At 43.2% G+C, this 18,921-nt stretch overlaps 1 protein-coding gene across 1 annotated transcript in view; it reads left to right on the top strand.

The window, feature by feature from the left end:
* HS6ST1 (heparan sulfate 6-O-sulfotransferase 1) overlaps positions 1 to 18,921 on the top strand; it is a 187,332-nt gene that overhangs the window by 4,747 nt on the left and 163,664 nt on the right. The window lies entirely within an intron of this gene.

The following is an 18,921-nucleotide window of genomic DNA, read 5'->3' as shown; positions in this document are numbered from 1 at the left end:
GCCTATTGTGCTGCAGTCCATTTCAGCATGTCCACAGAAAGATAACATTTCTCGCCGCTTGTAATGAAATCTGGCTTCATAAACAAGAGCTGTTTATGTAAAACCACTGGTGGAGCGCATTTCCTTTGTTGGGATAGAAAAGGGATTCATTCTTGCATTATTTCCACTACAGTGGTGACTGTATCACTTCATTTCCCCCCTCTGAATAATGTATCTAGGGTAATGGAACAGCCTCTGCTTTTCACGTCTGGCGCATGTTACAGAGCCTGCTGAGAGCAGCGAAATGCGCTGGGTGATACCTTTTGTTGGACTTGCTTTCTTGGCTCAAGCGTGGGCAAGGTCCTGAGATTCACAGAGCTCACCCTGTCGAAATTGGGCTCCAACATTTTTTATTTGAAAACAGCAGCCGACAGAAGAGCCGTTATTTCAGATCCATTTCACTTGGACGAATTTTGTCTGCAATTCCAAGTATGTATATCAGGAAGGAAGCTCCATGCAATGGTGCTCAGCTTTTTGAAAATATGCATAGGATCAGGTTGTCAGTTGCTTAATAGCACAGGCCTGTACATGTCTACTCAGAAGTAAGTCTCATTTAGTTCAGAAGCTTTTACTCCCATCTTAACAGGGGTATAGGATTGCAGCCTAAGCAACTTTTTTCTCAAATGCACCTGTTAGGATTACCAATTTGAATTGATATAGTCTCTTCCATTCTGTAATTTTCTGCTTGCTGATGTTCTCTTTCCAGTTGTTGCATCAGAGCTGTAAGTGTAGGAAAGCTGTTTGTTTGTTTGTTTGTTTAGAGCTTTTTAAAAAAAGAAAAGAAAAGATTTTTGAGTTTCTCTAATTCACCCTGCCAGTGTCTTACAGGCATTCTTGAAGGTCGTTCAGCAGTGCTCATAAATACATACAAATCATCAGCTAAAAGATTGTTAACCTTGTAAGCTGTGCCATTTCAGCGCTGCTCAGTGCATTCTTCCACTACAGTCTGTAGCCTAGTACAGTACATGTACAGAATGCAATGCTTCTTGTTGCCTTCCTGCTCCACCAGTGATACCAGGGCCTTTTCTTTCTTTCTTTCTTTCTTTCTTTCTTTCTTTCTTTCTTTCTTTCTTTCTTCAAAGGATACTTAAATTGCTTCCTTCATTTCCTCATGTCTCTCTGACGACATCTTGCTAAATCCAGTTCTGTGTGTTCAAATGCATTGTTGTGTTTTGCAGGGAGGTCTGATGAATTGTGGAAAGATTGCTGTTAGACAGTTATAAAGTTGTTACAATATCTTACAGATTTTGGTTAAGAGCCCACACCTTTTCATTGTTTTCCAGTTCTCATCATGGGTTTTTTTTTGGGGGGGGGGAGGGATTATTTGATGTTCGTTTGGCTTATGATCCCTTTTCCTGAGGAACAACAGAGCAAAAATGACTCAGGTGTGCATAAACCCGTCACACTGTGGAAGAAGCCCTTTCATGACATAGGCGGTGTATGCACCACAGGCTTAAAGCACATGATTTCCCCCAAAGACTCCTGGGAACTATGGTTTGTTAAAGCTGCTGGGAATTGTCGCTCTGTGAGGTTTTCAGGATTCTTTGGGCAGGAGCCATCTTACAAGCCCAGACAGTGGAAGCCCTGTGCAAGGACTTCGGTGGGGGGGCTTTCCCCAATAATAATAATAATAATAATAAATTTTATTTATACCCCGCCCTCCCTGGCCAGAGCCGGGCTCAGGGCAGCTAACACCAATAAAATCACAGTAAAAACATAATAGGGGGGGGGGGAGAAAAAACCAATTTAAAATACAGGTTAAAATACAATTTAGAATGCAGCCTCATTTTAAAAGTAGCGGATAAATCAAGACCGTAAGGGGAGGGAAACATAAGGGTCAGACTGAGTCCAAACCAAAGGCCAGGCAGAACTGCTCTGTCTTGCAGGCCCTGCAGAAAGATGTCAAGTCCCGCAGGGCCCTAGTCTCTTGTGACAGAGCGTTCCACCAAGTTGGGGCCAGTACTGAAAAGGCCCTGGCCCTAGTTGAGACCAATCTAACCACCTTGTGACTTGGGACCTCGAAAATGTTGTCATTTGGTCCTCTGTGGGGCATACCAGGAGAGGCGGTCCCGTAGGTACGTGGGTCCTAGGCCACATAGGGCAACCCCTCTAAAAATTGGCTTGGGATTTGTGCCAGGATAACCCCCAGAACAGTGCATTTCTCTCAGTGCAACTTCCACCCCATGTGCTTTAAGTATGTGTACACAGTCATCGAGGAGGATGAAATGTGCCTCACTAAAGTGATAGGTGGATAGCTGTGTTTTATTACTGGTCATTCCGAAAGGAACACTACCATCAAGGAACTACCACGCACAGGATTGTGGTGTTTAACTTGGGAGTGAGAGCCACTGAATTCAATGCCACTTACTTCCAAGTAAGTTTAGTTAGCGCCTTTCGCTGCATACAGAAGCAGGCCCCTGTTACATGTTTATTGCTGGACAAACTGGTCATTTAGTTGGAGTTGTATAATTAGTCTTTCTCTCTCTTCCCTGTCCCTGCAATTATCCTGCTCCACTTCAGGGTGGGGAAGTGGCACTCTGGGTAAGAGTGTGTCAACCCTTTCCTACTCTGAAAATTCCGCCTCCCGAACAAGTTACTCATGGCATAGGAGGAGATGGAGACAAACAGCAACCTGGTGTATATTTTGGTTTTGAAGCTTGCAGCCTCTTTAATACAAGCATCATGTTGGTGTGGAAGGCCTTCTGCAGTTGCTGCTGCACATGGAACTATCTCTTTCTTTTTCATATTTCTTTCTATATCTTTCCTCCCACACCCTCTATTTCTCTGCCTCCTTCTTCTTCCCCAAATTGACTTCTTTTTTTAAATATGAGCTTCATTTGGAGGCTTACTTAATCTCTGTTTTGTGTGCACATTCATGTGAGTGTGTCACTGAACTCTTACCTGCTGAGCTTTTCATTTGACTTTGTCACTGCTTGCAAAACTGTTAGGAACACCCCTCCTGTGACCACAATCTAAAATAATAATGATAAAAAAACCCTCTGCTATCAAGTGGCCTGTTTGATTGTTTCTTAAATTCAGAGAACCTGCTCTCAAGGATCTGGGGGAAAATAGATCTCTCTGTGCCTTTTTCCTTCTTTCTCTCTCTCTATTTTGGCTTAAATTTCATTTAATAGATCAATGAGATGACTTCTCTAACATCTCTGGCAAGCTATTTTTAGCTTTTTAAGCTTTAAAAGAAACAACAGGGCCCTAATAATGTGGTGGCTTTTGTTTGCGTGTTGTGTTGTGGACTTTCACAGCTTGGTACCATTTCTTCCTCCCTCGCTGTAGATTAGGCATATCCATTGTGTGCCCATTTGGAAATGCCAGTGGCATCATGCCAAGAGGCAGACTGAAATGAAATGTTTCGCATAAATACATTTGAATTTGGGTGTAAAAAGCTGAGAGCCCATCCTATGCTTCACAATGGCAGAGCAGAGAAACATCTCCCTGACCTGTTCAGATTCTTTGGTGCTAGAGGTCACCCGGAGGGCATTTGGAGGTGGTCCATGGCCTTGATGTAGGTAAAATGTAAAAGTAAAGGACCCCTGGACAGTTCAGTCAAAGGCGACTATGGGGTGCTGCGGTCATCTTGCTTCAGGCTGAGGGAGCTGGCGTTTGTCCACAGATAGCTTTATGGGTCATGTGGCCAGCATGACTAAACCACTACTGGTACACAGAGGACCGTGACAAGTGCCAGAGCGCACAGAAACGCCGTTTACTTCCTGCCGCAGTGGTACCTATTTATCTACTTGCTCTGGTGTGCTTTCGAACTGCTAGGTTGGCAGAAGCTGGGACAGAGCAATGGGAGCTCACCCCGTCATGCAGATTCGAACCACCGACCTTCCGATTGGCAAACCCAAGAGGTTCAGTGGTTTAGACCACTGCGCCACTCGCATCCCTTGATATAACATCTAGCTAGTCCTACAAACATGTATTCTCTGTTCTCTGGAATGCTTTCCCCATTCAACTCCACCTGGCACCTTCATTGACTTATTTTTGGCACCAGGTAAAGACTTCACATTTCCCCCAGGCCTTTGATGGACCAAGCTCATTCAGTGCACTGCCAAAGCTTACTATGGCTGTTATGGGGTGGGGAGTTGGGGGGTTGGTATGTTATATGAATGATTTTTCCTAGGGTATAATGTTCTTACATTTATGCTTTTAAATGTAAGTCGCTTGGATACCTTTTAGGTAACAAGCAACTAATAAGTTGAGTTAAGTATATCATATCACATTGTACCATATCATTTCTGCCGTATACTGAGGAACACCATTGTCCCATCTAGCTCAGTATGGTTTAATGCTTGGCAGTAGTCCTCCAGAGATTCTTTCAAAGACAGATCTTTTCCAGTGCCCCTTCAACCCATCTGCTGCTGCCTCTATCCACCCACAGAATTGCCTGCTGCCATTTCACCAGCCGGTGAAATACCATGGCCACCATGACTGACAAGCCCCTCCCAACCTGCCGCCTGAGGCAAGGAGCTCATTTTAGCCAACCCTATCTTGATGCCTGCATGTCTTTATTGCCTTCCTAAGATTGGGGTACAGGTGACCTGGACAGCCCTTTGGGATTATCACCCCTACAGGCAGCAGTCGTTCTAGGTGCGTCCGATATGTGTGTGAACAGAACTGCACACTTCACACCTAACCCTGAAGTGACCTGATAACACCATAAAAAGCAGTGGGGCTGGGGCGGAACGGTGCGTTTGCAAGTGAATGTGTGTTGCGATTATATTAGGGCTGCCATATGTCCGGATCTTAGGCAAGTAAATCGAAAAATCACTTTTTTCGGCATTTTTGTTAAAAAATAACCCCAACGATTTTTGGAATGTCCTGGCAAGCCGGAACGTAACGCCCACGTAAATTGGTCACTACCTGTACTTTGCTCTTAGGCAGTGACTGCATAGATGGCTTGCCAGTTCTTCATTAAATGAAGTATTTAGGTGGGGTCCTGAGAAAGCTTTTAGAATAGCACAGTATGTAAACTCCTAATATATACACCAACTTAGGCTGCCGTCTGCATACATGAACCTCCCAGTAAGCCCCACTGAAAACAAGGGGGCTGAATTCTGCGTAAATATGCACTGTTTACTTGCACTGTTAAGAGTTATCTCTCACATGTTCCCTAAGAGCTCTTAAGGGCACTTCCTATAAACAAAAGGTAAAATCCTTTGCAAGGATGGAATAATATCGGGAGCTTACATGGTTAGAGTTGTTTTCCTATGGGGGAATGGTCAAGACTAGGGCTGATTCAAAGGTTCAGCCTCCTCCATAGGGACAAAGACTCCTCACAGGAGAAGAAGGGCTTGAAAACAGCTCTCTGTGTGAATGTTGCTTTTTGAACGGAGAGTCCATACTGGCACCAACAATTTCACAAATACGCAGAGCTGATCCCAAGACTTCTTTGGAGCTTGGTGTTCGTATGGCAGGCCACTTTCCAAACATTATGCTCACCATTTGGAGTGCTGCCATCAAAAGTGCTTTTTACGGCGCTCCCTTCCCAGGAGAGCTTTAATGTTTAATGTTGTGTAGCACATAGTGTATAGCAGGGTTGGGAAATTCTAGCCCATGAGCCTGCTATACCCCTCCCTGAACTGTGAGGCCATTTCGACCAAGCCATGCCCACCTCTCCTATACCTGATGCCATATATGACATCAGGTGTTCAGCTGGTAAAAACCCGGCACAGGCAAAAGGGAGTTTGCCGGCGCCCTCTGCAAAGCACCCCACAAGATAGCACTTTGAAAGGGACCCTGCAAGATCCCTGTGGGCAAAGACGGTCATGTGATGTCATTGTGATGTCAGGTGGGTGGCCAGATCAAGCCTCCCCATCCCTATAGAGGCCTGGGCTTGAATTTTTGTTCAGCCATGGAGCTCCCTAGGTGCCCCTGGACCTGTCTCCTAGCTCAGCTCATTCCCCATCATTAGGGAAGTGCATGCTGCCTTGATCTGCTGCAGGAAAAGGTGTGGTGATTTTTTTTTAATGTAAGAAATATATATTGGGACGCGGGTGGCGCTGTGGGTTAAACCACAGAGCCTAGGACTTGCTGATCAGAAGGTCAGCGGTTCAAATCCCCGCGACGGGGTGAGCTCCCGTTGCTTGGTCCCTGCTCCTGCCAACCTAGCAGTACAAAAGCACATCAAAGTGCAAGTGGATAAATAGGTACCACTCCAGCAGGAAGGTAAACGGCATTTCCATGCGCTGCTCTGGTTCACCAGAAGCGGCTTAGTCATGCTGGCCACATGACCTGGAAGCTGTACGCCGGCTCCCTCGGCCAATAAAGCGAGATGAGCGCCGCAACCCCAGAGTCGATCACGACTGGACCAAATGGTCAGGGGTCCCTTTACCTATATATATATATATATATATATATATATATATATATATATATATATACACACACAGATATATATGTAATATCTATAAGCTACTTGGTATAAATTTCTATGGGTTTTAACTTATAGGAGGTGGGATGATTTTCTGGGTTTCTGCTGCTTCAGAAGACGATTGAGCACAGCAGTTCTCTTCTTTGTGGACTTCTTTGCTTGCCTGCTTTTAAGTTCTTGTCCGGATACTTTACTTCTGAGTAAACATGTATAGGACTGCACTGTCCCTGATTTTCCCCGTCACTTGTGAAACCAGCCTTAACTTGCTTACACTATAGCTATTCATGTTTGCAACCAGAGTAGACATTGTTGCTGTGATTTTTGTCTTGTTTTAATGCTCCCTCCGTTAGTAATAACATCCAATTTCTTATAGGAAAATCATTTGTAAAGCAAACAGCATTTTAATTCAAGTTATTTAATTCAATTTATTTGTTGCTCTCTCCAACTGAAGAAGCTTCAAAGAAACTACGACTGGAAAAATATAAGAAAATACACATCAGAGAGATCATTTTATTATCATGTATTTTCAATTTTAAAATAATGTGTGCTAACACTAAAATGTTAATCAGCAAATAATCAGTTACAAATAATAAAATATCCTTTCACACCCAAAAATCAAATCAGCGACTGTAATAAGTTGTTTTTTTATCTTTCTATTGCAGGAATCAGTATTTCTTCTTTTAACTGGTGAACTGTAGTGTCTTAGAGACTCAGGGCAGATTCACAGCATATATTTCAAGCAAGTGACTTCTCACATTATCTTGGGATCTGTAATTTCCCTCTCACAGAGCTACAATTCCCAGCATCCTCAACAAACTGCAGTTTCCAGGATTTCCTGGGAGAAGACATGTACTCCATATGTCTGGTGTGAATCTGCCCTGAGTTATGAATCGAGAATTCACCAGTCTAGATCTCAGAACTGCCATGAACTTACCAAGCGGCCTTAGGAAAGATGTTGTGTCTCAGCCTCAGTCCCCTCATCTGGTGAATAATAACAATACAGACTTTAATTGCATGGTCTCTGTAAGGATAACAGCTAGATGATGCAGGTGAAACACTTTGAAATGCTTGAAAGCGCTATACAAATGTATTCTTACTGCCTCTTGGGGGCCTACTTGTAAAATGTGTGTCACGTTTGTCTTTTGGAAACCTGCTCCCTTAGATCATAATCAAAGCAATGTTCAAATCCCTTTTCCGTGGAGGATATTTTTTATAAGGCTTAACTACATGAGATTTTCCTTTTCCCTAGAAATGGTTGTGGGGCTCTTCTCGTCTTGTTCTTAATTGAAAGGTGCTTTGCTTTTCACAACCAAGTACCTCAGAGCATATTCTTTAGAGCTTCTGCTCGGTAACTGTTTCCTCTGGGACCACAGAGCGTTGCAAAGTGCTCACCGGTACCCTTAAGGGAATTATGATCAGAAGCAATAATGCAGCGAGGCTTCGGAAGGTGGATGGAGGAGACAAGCAACTTTTGAAGACGAACCCTGCAGGGTGTTCTCAAAATCCAGAGCTGGCAGGTGAGAATGGATGGGAGACTTATGTCTAGCCACACATAAGATTGCTTTATTTTATTCTTTATTCATGGCATTCTTATACCACCCAATAACAGAAAGTTCCTTGGGCAGCTTGCAGGACATAAGCATAGAAACAGTTTAAATACAAAAGAAAACTTAAACTCAGGTGCAACATAAATCCAATCAGAGAAACAGAAAGCACCACAAATCCAAATTTAAAATAAAGGTTTAAAGATTAAATGAAAAGGTCTGCACCCAGCACTGAGAAGACTGTCTTAGATAAACCTCTCTAGGGCTATAACTTGGTGGTAGATCATCTGCTTTGCATGTAGAAGGTACCCTGTTCAGTCCATGGCATCTGCAGCTATAGCTGGTAAAGACTCCTGCCAGGAATTCTGAAGAGCTGCTTGCCAGTCAGTGTAAACAATTCTAAGCCAGATAGATCAATGCTCTAACTCAGTATAAGGCAGCTTACTATGTTCCTGTGAATATAGGAATTGGGATGCCACTACCGAAAAGGCCCTGTCTGTGGTGGTTCCCTGCCCCCACTTCATTTGGCAGTTTCTTTGTCTTACATTCCTTTTAATCACAGCCACTTCATTTCTGCCAGAATTGTTGACTTTACACAGGCATCTGAAATACGCCTAAATTTACCCAGCTCAGCTCTGTTTTACCTTGAGGTAATGCTAAGTTCATCTTAACAGCTGAGAACCTCTTTTTAAAAAGCAATTCTTTGCAATTGCCTGTCATCTTTAAGAAGAAAACGGTGATTTGCAATTAGTGATTTTTATGCTAACACCACAGCATGTTGCATAACTCTTCTCTACCTTATGAACCAGTGATTCTTGGTGATGCTTTGCCATGGATTACATCACCAGCATTTTCTTTAGTGCATTCTGAGAGTTTAAAAACCTCTCTTTCTTTTTCTGCAAGCTTTTAACAGTGCAAACACCAAGAGATATTGATATTCTCTTTTTAGAAAAAGTGCTTGCATTAGCAAACAGCCCATGTACGTATGTTAACTGATGATGGAAGTAATGTGAGCTTCAGCATGGTCACTAAAATGCTCTTCAGATAAATGCATGGCGTGTCCCCATTTCCTCCTGCTCTGGACAGACACGCATAAATGAAGCTCCAGAAATGATCTCCCATTTAGGTACTGGCCATTCTGAGAGATAGAATGGAGTCAAACACTTTGAGAACCTTCTTAAGAGCTATATAATTTTTGGTGTTTTGCTCAGCACCAGAAAGTTTTGAATTCTCCCTGCTTCCCTGGATCATAAATGCCATGGTGGAATCTCATTCTGCAGCCTGAAATCGATGATCAATGCAAATTAGACTTGATCGTCTTAAAGTAGAGGTTGCCAACATGGTGCCTATGTGCCCACCAAGGGATTTTCCACAGGGTCTCTGCCCCCACAGCTGAAATTAGGCCTGAAAAAAGCATTCTGTTGTAGTCAGTACAATAGGTTGTGTTGTTAACTTGAATTCTGTATGTGTGTGTGTTTGGTGCCATTTGCAAATGTGTCCCCTGATCCAAAAAGATTGGTGACCCCAGTCTTAAGATATTGCTATAGAATGAGTTTTTGTGGCTGTTCTTTAGTGTCTGCTTCAATGAATATCATCTTCAATGGGAAATGGTCCCACGCAGATGGAACCCCTGAGTGAGATTTGCATGCATCTTGTATTTTATTTTCATCTCTAAGTGCTTTTGATCTCAGCCATCTACCATCAACAACTTTCCTGCTCCAACCAAACCTTGTAAATAAAGTATTGGTTGAGGGGGTAGCTCTTGTCTATGGTCCATTTTTCCTTTCAGCAATGATTACTGTTAGGATATCAATGACAGCATTGACAGTATTGGGGTAAGAGGGTGGGAGGGAGATCAATGTTGCATTGCTGAGACAAATTGCAGTAGATTGCTGACTCGTCCATACTTAACTGTCTTCTGCTTTTCCTAATGGAGACACTGGACAGACTAGGAGTAGAAGCATTAAAGTACAATCATAAGCAGTCAACAGTTCCTCCTGTTAACACACTTGAAATCAGAAAAGACAGGATTAATTTTCTGCTTTCCCCCTCCACTCGCTGGACTTTTAAAGCTTCCTTTAAAGAGGCTTTGCCAAAGTAAAGTGGCATATACAAGTTGTGTTGCTGTGCAAAAAGAAAGAATAAATGGCTTTTATCCTGTCTAATGCTGTAGCTGTCTGTTGAAATGAATAACTGTCTCAAAGAAAACATGCTCCGTGCCCCTTTGCCAAAAGCTATAGCGTGCCCACTTCCAGAAACTTCTGGAATTTTGGGGGGGTAGCCTGCGAAAAGCTCTCTTTCCAACTAAATGGCCGACTCATGGAGTTGCTTGCACTTTATTTGCGCTCTGACATTGACTGTTAGGCGAGAATGGATTTTGTAGCCAATAAGAGTGGGTTTCCTCGTTCTAAGTGTGATGGACCATAATAAGCAAGTCAGGTAAGTTCTTGCGTGCAAGTATTACATTACCAATCTGACTTTGTTTTGCTTTTGTGGTGATACACAGATGATGAATAATATTTGGCAGATCTGCAACACGTGCTGGCCCTCACGAGGGCCGGTACCTGAAATTAGATAAAAGCAGCACAATGCATGTAGCAGCGTGGGAGAAAGGAGGCTAAGCAATATGAGGATGTGCACTTTCTGTCTCTGCCAAAGACTGTGAGCAATCTCACAGTCCATATCACTGCATGATGGACCAGTTTCAAACCCAATAAACTAAACACGAGCTAGGCAGCACTGATCTGTATCTGACCTATCAAGACTCTCTCTGGCTCATGCAGCACAAATCATTTGATGTAATTTCAGTGTTTGTATTGTTTTCTACCTCCCAAGAGGAATCGCAAAGCTGCTAACAATAGCATACTGGAAAGAATCCAGTAATCATGAAAAGCCACAACACAACTGGTAAATGTAATACAACATTCATAAAATGTTACGGCTTGGACCTTAAGTTGACAACTCCCCCTCCAGCTATAGCCCTCCACATGCCAATTACAAAGGTTGCCCATTTTCTAGGAGTAGCTTTTCAGGGGGTTGTGGGGGGAAAGGAGAGGTGGGAAAGACATTGTGTTCATGGGACAAAAGGTGGGATCTAATAAATCCCTACAATAGAGGCATTTCAATAAAGTAAGAGGTTCTCCTGCATCACGGTGGGACTAGGTGGCCTTTGTATCCTCCACGTCTCTGATTCTAATGGAACACAATATTTATTCTTAATTATTGTTTACATTTATTAGTTGTCTGCTAACTTAGTCCTCAAGGGGACCAACTATACGTGGTTAACAAAAATTGGAATACAAATAAAACAACATCAAATCAGATATAATGCATTAGCCCCAAAATGATACAAATACTTTAAAAGTACAACCAATAGCTTCATCCAAATATATACACTCTTATGCCCCCTGCCTAGTTTACTGAGGCTATAATCCTATAAACACTAATTTAGAAGCCCCGGTCATGTGCATTGGGTTGCATGATTGCATTGTGAGACCTTAATCCTCTGCAAACTTCCCTGGGAATAAGTCCCGCGAGAAACAGTGGGATCTACTGCCAAGTAAACATGCAGAGGAACTGTTAAGAAGCTGCTTAGTTTCCCCCTAATCTCTAGATTTCAGGAATGGGAGAGGAGGGCTGGAGCAAGACTGGATTCAAGCCAGATGTTGAGTACCATAGAGGCAGACATTCAACAGAACTCTGGGTTGTCCTAGTACCTCCCACTCTGCTGGGAAGACAGAATTGACAGAATCTTGTGAAAGAGTCTTATCCAGCTGTCATCTGCAATTTCCTCAGATGTGCACAGTGGCACACTTTGACTCTATGAAACTCTTTGTGCTGTTGAAGTTGACAGTTCTCTTGTTCCTAACTGAGCGCAGGTTGGGTGGGGATTGTGGAAGAGAGGGGGGGCACGGTGAGTCCTTTTCTCGCCCCCATGATTCTCCTTGGAAATGTGTTGCTAACTGACTTGATTTTGCTGCTTTCTGTAAGTATATTGCAGAAATTGGTAATCGTTCCTTTCAACCAAGTCATGCTCAAAGCTGACCCACTGAAATAATGGACTTAAAATCTATGGGCTTACTCTGAGTGTTGCTTAGTTGGGTACAACCCATAGAGTTCAGCAAATCACAGAATGCCAGAACTGCTTGTGAGACATGGTTTAGACTTTTCCTGCTCATCCCTTGGATTTATTCTCCCTCCCTAGAGATTTGTTGAACCCCACAGCCATCCATGTTCCAGATGAGTTTTGTAGGATGGGAATCTGCTTATTTGATCTGAGAGGCAATGTGAGTTGAGAAGTGCCTTGCAGATGGTTAGCAACTTTTAACGCTCCCAGCATTAATCTTTCAACCTCCATTTCAAAGTTTCCCTGACTTCTTGCGTCTCCCCCCTCAAAAAAATACCCAACACCACCGAATAATTTGTCTTGCAGTGGTTGGCCTTGGAACACAACTCATTCATTTAGATTTTTGTCTCTTCTGCTTTTATCTCTGCTGAGAAAAAATAGGAGTAAACCCACCCAGTGCTTTCCCACAAGGACTTAGAGGTGTGGTTTAAAAAGAACTACAGAGAATGAACTTCTATATGGAGTTCAAAGGAAATCTTAACAACAAGGCCTTTGTTTCAATTTGCATCCTGAACTTTGGTATAAAATACTGTACTTCCTGGCTCTGTAGTTTTGGCATTGGCCATTAGTCACGTTTAAGTAGATTATGAGTGGAAAGAGAGGAAAAATAAAAGCCTAATAATAAATGAAGACTATTGCACGAACCACATCAGTACTGGTTTGCTTGCATATAACGCTATGAGAACGTGCGTCATTTTCTACAGAAGTCCACAAGAATGCTGAGCTGGTCTAAGCAATATTTGATGTTAAAGGGGTTCTTTGTCCATGTAAAGAATGAGCAAGGATGCTATGCACGGTCCTCTAGTGCTAGTCTGTTCAGAAGGTCCTGGAGGATGCATCTTACCAACCAAGGTCTTAAGTCTTCCTCTTTTGTAGACAATGCATTAAGGAAATCAGAGGGTGTGGTATAAAGGCAGAGAAAGCTGCAGTTCCTGTCTCTTCAGTTTTCTGGAATCAGCTTGGGGCAAAAGTGTCTCTAGCTCAACCATCTTCTCCCTGGCTGAAGCTCTGGTATGGGGAAGTGCAAAACAAGTGTTTGCTGTCCTAAGGTTACATTCTATGAGCCATGTATGTGTCAGATCTGGCAAATAATTTTTTCTCAGCGTTTTTTTTTAACGAGTCTCTTTTGGCAGAAAGGAAGAGAATTAATCAAATTTGACTGATAAATTTTGGGTTAAAATGTGTGCTTCCCGGAGAGGGGTGGGATCCTGTATGAGTTGAGATTCCTGCATTGCAGGGGGTTGCACTAGATGGCCCTCAGGGTCCCTTCCAACTTAAAAAACTAACCTTAAGGGTGATGGGGTCGATGCCACTGCAGTTTAAATAGCTTTTGTTTGCATACTGAAGCCATGACTGCCTTAACAAGAAGGCAAGGGAACACATCCTTCTGAAGTCTTTCCCCACTGAAACACCACTGCGGTTGGGAGAGCCAAAGCGAGGAGGTATCCCCCCCCCAAAAAAAAACACCTCCATAAATGTTTCCAGTCTCTCTCTCTCTGCTTGTTTGACATAAAACTTAACACAATTCTAGATTCCCTTGGCACTCTGTTGTGAGAGAGTTGTCCACCTTGGCTTTGTCTTACTCAAAAGAAACTGGCTGCATTGCACTTCTATAACCTTTGGGTTTTAGAGAGGAACAGAGCGTAGGGGGTGGGGTTTTTTTTTTTTTTAAATACATTTTGCAAACTCATTGCAAGCCAGGCAGATTTCGTGATGCATGACAGCAGTTGCCTCTTGATGAGCCCAGGGCATATGTGCAATTGCATTTTGCCAGTTTTGTGATTTGGGAAAGCACCCACCGGATCATTAGTATTAGCACATCTCAAACAGAAATGGGCCACTTCCTTACAGCAACAGCACCATTTTCTTGCAAAACACCAGTGCAAGGATTGGCTTGGTTCAGGCTTATTTTCAATTACATCTGTCTTTTCCTGTTGATCATTTAAAATACAAAAATAACCTCTTACCGTGGATAAAATAGATTTTGGTTGGGACGGAATTTTTATTTCCCTCGAAGCCAATCTGCTGATTGGTTTCTTGGGAGAGAGAGAAGCTGAACGCTCTGGTAGTATTTTGAATGCAAGTTGCTTCCTGTTACTATTCTTAAGAACTGGGTTTGTAACCAGACCAGGTACCCATTTCATATGCTGTTCAAACCACCACCGATTTCCAGAGCAAGATTGTTTTTTGCCCCTGCCCCCCTCCTCCAGTTGTTCACACTAACAAAATCAAAAACTGCAGACACAGGCCCAAGTCTTATAAATACAGTCGGACAGGCAGAGAAGATGGAATTTGGTTGGTTGGCATTCAGCCAGCAAAGCTAACTAACCCTACTGTAGGATTTGCAGCGCACACACACAAAAAAAAGAGGGGGGATTTGGTTTCAGTATCTTTGCAGAGCAACCCATCCGTAGCTGACTGTTTGCATTTTTTATACTGTACTCTTGAAAAAGGAAAACACATGAAGCCTTTAGGTCTGGTCCTAGTTGTTGACCCTCAGATGGAGAACTCACAGTGGTGGGGCTTGTTGTGTCCGGTCCTTCTGTTCCAGCAGATGAAGTGTCTCAGTTTTTGAAACCCGGATTGTACATTGAGGTCAGGGAAGAAAATAAAGGATCCTCACCTCCCTTCCCACTCCTGTCACATTTTGTTGTTCCAGTATAAAACCCTTTCCAAAAACCAAGTGATACTTTTCATGACTACTCCAGAAGATGTTGTTTCTCTCCCGCTCTCTCCCTCTCTCTTTCACACACACACACACACACAGAGAGAGAGAGAGAGAGAGAGAGAGAGAGAGAGAGAGAGAGAGAGAGAGTTTAATTATGAAGAATGCAGTGTGGATAAAATTGATTTTAAAATATATTTTTTAAAATGAAGTCACATTTTATATTAAGTCACTTAAAAGACTTGATTGAAAATGAAATCTGAATTGAATAAAAACATAATGAATTCTACACTTATCTTTTGCAACTGAATATAATTAACACCTGCTTTCCTATGCAACAGGACAAAAGTGGAGAAAATGTTTTATTTGTGAGGTCAAGTACTGTAAATATGTTACAACAGGTCTCTTATTGTGCAGCATTATTGCAAACTATAAATATTTATGACTATAACAAAACAGCTTGAGCATTTATTTTCTTTCTCATAGCTTACTAACTTTACTTTAGGGAGTTCTGAGCAGTTAGGCCATAGTCCAGTATGGTGTGTGGCCCCTGCATTCTATCTTTGTTCCCTTGCACATGCCCTTTTCTAAAAGAGAGTGTCCTCTGTTTTTCAGCATCCGTCAAATCCTGAGAGCAGTTTAGTAGGTTTACCAAAAGTAAAGATTTCTTTTTCTCCTATGCACAGTGTGTCTTGGGGATGGGAGGTGCTGATGGAGCAGTAGTAAAGTGAACAGCAGTTGGCAGATGCTACAGTTTTCCTGTGAGTATCTCAATTCAGACTTCATGCCAAAACATAGTTGAGAATGCTTGACTTAGAATTTGGCAGATGTCTAAATGGATGGACCATGATTTGCGATCAGCCAGAAATCCAGAAACTGGTGTGTGAAGCAGGTTTGCAAACCGCCCTGAGACCTCTGCGTATAGGGCAGTACGTATATAAATTCTAATAATAATAATAATAATAATAATAATAATAATAATAATAATAGTAGTAGTAGTAGTAGTAGTAGTAGTAGTAGTAGTTTGGCTGAATTGAGAAGCCATATTTACCATAGTCACTGTGCCTCAGAAATGCACAGAAACAAACCAAACCCAGCAGCTGCATATATGTCTGGCTTTTCTGCTTTCAAGGACACTTAAGCTGAATCTAAATGTTTGTTTCCAAACAGGAAGTCCTAAATACTTAGTGTAATGTTATCTTAATTCCTGGGTAGCTGATCCAAGCCATATCCAGCCCCCAAGTGACTTTTGGTGACCTGCAATCCACGCTGCCCAAATTTGGCTGCATTTTGTCAAGGTTTTAGAGAGGCTTAGGAAACAGGAAGAAGCATGGCCTTCTTTCACCCCAGAGCTGGGCTGGTGTAGGAGGAGACAGTGCTACCTCACTGCTGCTATGGGAAACAAACATTGCATTATTGTCCCTCCAGGGTAGTACTGGGGCAGGAGGAGACCCTCCTTCACTGGTGTTGCCCTAGAGAAGCTCCCCCCCACCCCTGCCTCCCCGGCTCTCTGTGTATGTCTGTTTGCTTGTCTGTGTCCCGCCTCACTATGGATGTGCATATGCATTTTCCCACCACTTAGAATCATAGAATCATAGAGTTGGAAGAGACCACAAGGGCCATCGAGTCCAACCCCCTGCCAAGCAGGAAACACCATCAGAGCACTCCTGACATATGGTTGTCAAGCCTCTGCTTAAAGACCTCCAAAGAAGGAGACTCCACCACACTCCTTGGCAGCAAATTCCACTGTCGAACAGCTCTTACTGTCAGGAAGTTCTTCCTAATGTTTAGGTGGAATCTTCTTTCTTGTAGTTTGGATCCATTGCTCCGTGTCCGCTTCTCTGGAGCAGCAGAAAACAACCTTTCTCCCTCCTCTATGTGACATCCTTTTATATATTTGAACATGGCTATCATATCACCCCTTAACCTCCTCTTCTCCAGGCTAAACATGCCCAGCTCCCTTAGCTGTTCCTCATAAGGCATCGTTTCCAGGCCTTTGACCATTTTGGTTGCCCTCCTCTGGACACGTTCCAGTTTGTCAATGTCCTTCTTGAACTGTGGTGCCCAGAACTGGACACAGTACTCCAGGTGAGGTCTGACCAGAGCAGAATACAGTGGCACTATTACTTCCCTTGATCTAGATGCTATACTCCTATTGATGCAGCCCAGAATTGCATTGGCTTTTTTAGCTGCCGCGTCACACTGTTGGCTCATGTCAAGTTTGTGGTCAACCAAGACTCCTAGATCCTTTTCACATGTAGTGCTCTCAAGCCAGGTGTCACCCATCTTGTATTTGTGCCTCTCATTTTTTTTGCCCAAGTGCAATACTTTACATTTCTCCCTGTTAAAATTCATCTTGTTTGTTTTGGCCCAGTTCTCTAATCTGTTAAGGTCGTTTTGAAGTGTGATCCTGTCCTCTGGGGTGTTAGCCACCCCTCCCAGTTTGGTGTCATCTGCAAATTTGATCAGGATGCCCTTGAGTCCATCATCCAAGTCGTTGATAAAGATGTTGAATAAGACCGGGCCCAAGACAGAACCCTGTGGCACCCCACTAGTCACTCTTCTCCAGGATGAAGAGGAACCATTGATGAGCACCCTTTGGGTTCGGTCAGTCAGCCAGTTACAAATCCACTGAGTGGTAGCATAGTCAAGACCGCATTTTACCAGCTTCTTTACAAGAATATCATGGGGCACCTTGTCAAATGCCTTGCTGAAATCAAGGTAGGCTACATCCACTGCGTTCCCTTCATCTACCAGGCTTGTAATTCTGTCAACACTTGTCTGTGTCCATCCCCTCTGCAGAATGCATGCATGTGTGAGTGTGCATCTGCTTGTGAAATGGACCCAGGTTGGCATGCCAACCCTCAACATGGTCCTTCAGCCGAAAACCGACAAAACCCCAAAGAGATAGCCACCTCTGCCTTATTGCAAACTTTCATATAATTCCACATTTACCAAAATGACTACCAATCTTGCTCTTGGCTCAATTCAAGTGTGGCAATCTGATGTGCCCGTTGGGGCACTGCATCTATGGCATACAATGCTTAGCATTTCCCAACTTGACTGCTTTACTTGGTGGTGGGCAACTCCAAGAGCCTCCGTTTGTGCAGATTCGGCGCAACTCCATAAAACCCCCAAATTTGTCAGAAGTGCAGGATTCAAATGTAATGATTAGAGATGGGTTATCAGGGCCATGGTTTTCCCAGCTATGGTTTTCCCAGTAGTGATGTGTGGAAGTGAGAGCTGGAGCATCAAGGAGGCTGATCGCCGAAGAATTGATGCTTTTGAATTATGGTGCTGGAGGAGACTCTTGAGAGTCCCATGGACTACAAGAAGATCAAACGTATCCATTCTTAAGGAAATCAGCCCTGAGTGCTCACTGGAAGGACAGATCGTGAAGCTGAGGCTCTAATACTTTGGCCACCTCACGAGAAGAAAAGACTCCCTGGAAAAGACCCTGATGTTGGGAAAGATGGAGGGCACAAGGAGAAGGGGATGACAGAGGACGAGATGGTTGGACAGTGTTCTCGAAGCTACAAATATGAGTTTGACCAAACTGCGGGAGGCAGTGGAAGACAGGAGTGCCTGGTGTGCTCTGGTCCATGGGGTCACGAAGAGTCGGACACGACTAAACGACTAAACAACAACACATCAGGACCATTGTGCACTCAGTAGCTTCATGGTGGCCTACAGCCCATTTGTTTTGTCTGCTTCCCCCTCCTCTATTTCTGTGTCTGCTGAAGGCATTCCAGTGTAGATAAGCAGAGGGCAGGGCCATTCTTTCTCTAGCATGCGCTGGCTCTACTCTTGCGTTCATTGTGCGCCCCTTGAAATTCCATGGCGCCCAGCCTCTTATATTAATCCCTTTTCCTATCTGCCGTCTTTAAGATGCAATAAGGAGTTTGACTGCCTTGTGCCAAACAGAGTGGCACAGCTGCCACCCACTTACTTGATTGTCTTTGGAAGCTGTGCCCAACAAGAATTTCATGCTACTCAGTTATCAGTGCCAGTGTGCTGTAAATGTGCAGGGAATATATTTTCATCTCTTTGTCATAAAAAGAAAACTAAGTGCTTTATCTCTTTTGTATAGAATATGCAACCAAAATGTTTTGGGTTGTTGTTTTTTTTTAAATGAGACTTCACTGGTTTTACCATCAAT

This window comes from Podarcis filfolensis (genome assembly GCF_964270895.1).
Source record: "Podarcis filfolensis genome assembly, chromosome: 5".
In the NCBI taxonomy this organism is placed as follows: domain Eukaryota; kingdom Metazoa; phylum Chordata; class Lepidosauria; order Squamata; family Lacertidae; genus Podarcis; species Podarcis filfolensis.
The sequence above is the reverse complement of the archived record's forward strand: the minus strand, read 5'-3'. Positions and strand labels throughout refer to the sequence as shown.